The sequence below is a fragment of the Scylla paramamosain genome, chromosome 24, assembly GCF_035594125.1.
Source record: "Scylla paramamosain isolate STU-SP2022 chromosome 24, ASM3559412v1, whole genome shotgun sequence".
Classification (NCBI taxonomy): Eukaryota; Metazoa; Arthropoda; class Malacostraca; order Decapoda; family Portunidae; genus Scylla; species Scylla paramamosain.
This window is the reverse complement of record NC_087174.1, coordinates 17,359,271-17,364,177: the sequence shown is the minus strand read 5'-3', so window position 1 is coordinate 17,364,177 and position 4,907 is coordinate 17,359,271. Positions and strand designations below refer to the sequence as shown.

Below are 4,907 nucleotides of genomic sequence, written 5' to 3'. Positions count from 1 at the left end.
AGGTAGACACCATGGGCTAGCGTCCTTGGTTTCTTCTCACATATAGCAGTATTCTTTAACGACAGCATCTAAAGAATTAGATTAACCGTGAGGAGTTGCTTTTGGTCTAGATTTAGGACCTTTTACGCGGAATAACTGTTATTGAAAACGTTCGATAGTAGATGGACATTCATTTTGTAGGCCTTATCGCTCATTGGCAACGAGAACTGTATTAGACTAGTCGATTTCCCCGCCAGATCGGTATCTATCGGGATTCCGTTGGCCAGCATGTAACAGAACATGGTCTGCTGTTTTGGCGTGCGGAGTCTCTTCAGGTGTTTGGGACCGGTGATCGTGGACACAACGTTAAGATAGACGTAAAGGGCATCCCGCACCATGGATTTGTATTTCTCCTGCGTCATCTTGTTTCTTGGAATGTTGTTAATAATGTTGATCATCTTATGAACCATATTCTCATAATACCTACTCGAGTTATTATTGTTGTTATTCATCACTCGCTGTAGAAAGACTTACGACAGGTACGACGAAATCACTGTCCGTGTCTCTCTAACGAATTCGATGTTTGGCGTTGGGCGACGCGCCAGTATTTGAATTAGTCATCTTAACGATTCTCCTTGATGACAATGCAGGGGGATTGTAAAATCCCCTATCCTGGCGCGGTGATGAGACGAGGGCGGTGGATGTCGCACCTCGTTTTTGGAAGCTCTCTCTATAATCTTTATAGCCAACTCTGATGACTTGAATGACAAAGATGTATGAGCGAGAGGCATTGACACTGAAGCCAGTGAACACTCCAACTCCTTCTCTAGAGCACTGATGGTCGCTGGTGCCTGCGACACCCTCACGTGCTTTTTTTCTCCCTTCTTTCTTTTCTTCCATAGAGGCTTCTTGGATCGCTGGCTCAGTAGAAACTTCCAGGACGAAGTGGGAACTGTCAATGAAACAGACAAGCACGACGACGGTGTGGGAGAGAGAGATGAAGTTTCATACCGCCATCGTCTTCTATGGTATTCGTATTAACGGCAGCGTCAGCGATTCCTCCTTTATTGAGTCGGTCTAGAAATTCGTCTGGATCGAAATCTTCATCAACACCTGAATCTTCCAGTTCACTACCGTCAGTCGAGCTCTGGGATTTATTATTATCATCGTCATCATCAGATGAAAACACATTGAGAAACTCGTCTACAGACGAGTACAGAGAGTACACCGGCGACAGCCTCAATCATCTGTTTCTTTTTTTCGGTGGTTGTTCTTTAGATTCGTCCGAATCAGATGACTTGCTACCATTGTCATCGCCTCCTTCCTCGCTTTGAGCGGCAGAGTCATCCTCTTCGTCTTCACTACTACTGACATCTAGGTCGTCAAGAATGTTTTCGACATCCATGTACAGAGTAGATGGTTATAGGTCGAACCGTGTAAGGAGGAAGAGAGGGCGAGATTGGCGTACGTCCCTTCTTAAGAGCCTTAGATCGTCTAGCGCTACCTATCCCAAAACTAGTGAAGGATTTTAGGAGGATGATGGTGATTTCTTTTTACTGCTGGAGTTCAAATGACCCGCCTTTAGTTTATCACTTAGTTTATATTTAAATTTATATATATATATATATATATATATATATATATATATATATATATATATATATATATATATATATATATATATATATATATATATATATATATATATATATATATATATATATATATATATATAAATTTAAATATAAACTAAGTGATAAACTAAAGGCGGGTCATTTGAACTCCAGCAGTAAAAAGAAATCACCATCATCCTCCTAAAATCCTTCAATAGTTTTGGGATAGGTAGCACTAGACAATCTAAAGCTCTTAAGAAGGGACGTACGCCAATCTTGCCCTCTCTTCCTCCTTACGTCTCGGATTTCTACCGAGACGTCTGACCTCTGGATGACCATCTTACCCGACAGGATTGCGAAGATGTCTCAATGACAGTGTTCATTTGCATGGTCTACTCTTTCATGTCCTCAACAGATACAGCAACTATATGGCCGACAGCATCAACTCGATCCTCCACCTGATCATTACCAAGTTCATCATCAAGAGCACAGAGACTCTGTTCTGCGTTTAAGAGAATCAGTCGAGGCTTTTGGACGGCGGTCTATTTCTCAAGTACATGACCGGGTTGATTCCAGCGGTAGTCATATCCAACCCTCTAAATGTCGAGAAAGCCTACATCGAATGGAGAGAGGGCAATCTGCCGGTAACCAACATCATGTCTCTCGTCCAAGTGGGGACACAACTCTGTCAACGGAATTTTTGACATTCACACGGCCTCTGCGCGCCCCTCTTCCGAGATCACAGACATGGCCAAAAACAGCCGATACGTTGAGAAGCCCAAGGGTGGCGGCATCGGGACAGTCGGTCTGGGCAGCTCGAGATCTAAGAGACACATCGAACACTACTTTCCTCATGGGTCTATCAAAGAGAATGGGCCGATCACTGCACCCATTTCCGTGGTGCCCAATAGCTCGCCTGTCCAAGACTTTCTCGAACGGAAGGAGCCTATCCTGCAGCGTGTTCTCATTTCTAATGGAGTTGCCTTCTCTTGTTCCTCTTGAACAATACCGGAAAGGAGAACAGACCAGATTTGAAGATGCAGCTCTCCAGGGACTCGGTAGAGATCTCAACCAAGAATCGTTCGGAAAGTTTCTCGGGTTCGTGAGAGCCCTGATCGACAGACACTCGTCATTCGTCACCAGCAATCTCAGAAATCTAAAGAGGCAGATAGAAGAATGATTACTAACGCCATCAACGAATGTATCTTCAATAAGCCAAACAACGTAAGCAAATTTGTTCTTAGTAATGTGACAGAGCTCCCAGAACGCAGGAACATTGACATTCCGTTCGCAAGAGAGGAAATGGGTGTAGTCGGACCTAGGAATGGCGTCGCGCTCTTGCCGTGCCAGAGGCCCGCCGTCAAATCTACAAATATCAATGCCTTGAGCATCTCACAGCTCTAGCTGATTTTGAGCATGGATCCGGAGTGGACTGAAGTTATGTCTGAACTCTTCAGATCACTTATCAGATGGTGAGGGCAATGTACTTGAGGGGAGAGCAAGACGAAGATAAGATCGCCGGGGTACTCATGGACGAGGCCTCCATGTTCATGGCTTTCGAGGGAGCTATCAAATGTGTGAATACTACGTGGATCCAAGGAAGGTGTCTGGATGACAACAGCGATGAGACTAGGGCTAAGACTGGAAGCAAGCACTTCTTCGATGGAAATGGAGTGAGACAGCAATGGGCAGGACAGGCTGTTCTACAGGGGACACACACTTTCAATTCAATGAAACTATATGAATGCTTGAGATCAATCTGCAGAGATAACGACTGGAACCCATCTATCAATATAGGTTATTCACATTTTCTTGTTAGCTATACTGCCGATATAGATGATTTTTTTAACACCATCTCTGCTAGTCTCAATAAGAGACGTTGAAAGAAAAGAGGAAAAATTTTGTCTTCTTGCATACTGTTGTTCGCATGTGTGCTCATTGGACGCGATGGTAGTCGTCTCGACTTGGGCAGAGGGCTATGAATTCAATCCAACTATATGAATGTTTGAGATCAGTCTGCATAAACAACGACTGGAACCCATCTATCATTGAAGGATATTCAGTCTCAACGCGAGAAGTTGAAAGAAAAGAGGAAAAACAGGTTACCTATTGTATCATTAAAATGATATGTTAACCATCTATTATTAATTTATACAATATGTTTTTGTTATCTGTGTTAAAGAAAATGTAAGTTGTGTTTTGTTGGAATGGGAGAAGTTTGGTACGCTTCTTTGTGGTGTTTTGTTTCACCCACTACCTGTGAACATGGTCGGCCTGGCGGGTTGTCTAAGCCGGCCCACCAATGTACTGTGGGTTGTTGTGTTGGGTGGTCCTCTGTGCTACAGGTTAGTTGTGTTTATTTATATACCTTGTGCTGTGAATTAGTATACTGTGGTGAAGATTACAAGCAAAGGATGTGTTTAGTAGCTAAGGTAATACAAGTGATATTATTGTTTGCCAGACGGAGAATGTAGGGACGCCCTGGACCTCATGTCGGTTGGTGTGTTGGTTGGTCCTCCGTGCTACAGGTTAGTTGTGTTTATTTACCCGCCATGTGCTGTGATTAGTATAATTTGGTGAAGGTTACAAATAGAGGATGTATTAGTAAGATAGGGTAATGTACAAGGGATATATTGTTGCCAGACAGAGTTGTGAGGACGCCCTGGACTGGATGATAGTTGGGGTGACATGTCAGGTGTGCTACGGGGATTCGAAGAGCGTCAGTGTGGGCCACTGAAGTGAGTACATTATGGGAATTTATTGAGTATTATGAGTGATATACAAGTGAAGTTTAGTTGGATTTTGTATACTGATTGTTGCTTTATTTTTATATTTGGGATATGATTGTAACGGATGTCAGAATCTCTACATGAAGTGTTATTTTCTTGGTACCATTGTGAGGGATTGAACTGGGTGTACTATGATATGTGGATGTGTATTGATTTGCCCATGTTTGCAGGTCGAAACACTTCAAGCAATAAACACCTGTTACGATTTGTGGTTTATTACACATTTGGAATCCCCAACACCTATATCGTTTTTTTTTTATTTCGTTTCCTTGTATACTGTTGTTCGTATATGTGCTCAATGGACGTGATGATAGTCGTCTCGATGACTCAGGCAGGGAGCTATTTTCCTGAACCTCTTTTTTATTTGACGTCCGCGACGGCACCCTCTCTCGCAGTGTGCGATGATGGTGTCCACCGAGTCGACTTTTGAAAAGAGGGCGTTTGCCAGATAGGCCTCATCCCGGCTCTAACCGACTTCCACTATCATCCCACTTATTGAGTACATTACATACCTAAGAATATCTTT

The 4,907-nt window shown here is 43.1% G+C and overlaps 1 long non-coding RNA gene across 1 annotated transcript; it reads left to right on the top strand.

Annotated features, from left to right (window-relative positions):
- Positions 1-3,769: 3,769 nt before the first annotated feature.
- LOC135112953 (uncharacterized) lies at positions 3,770-4,320 on the top strand. The gene is made up of 2 exons (XR_010274637.1): positions 3,770-3,937; positions 4,054-4,320. It is a non-coding gene; the product is annotated as an uncharacterized LOC135112953 (long non-coding RNA).
- Positions 4,321-4,907: the final 587 nt, after the last annotated feature.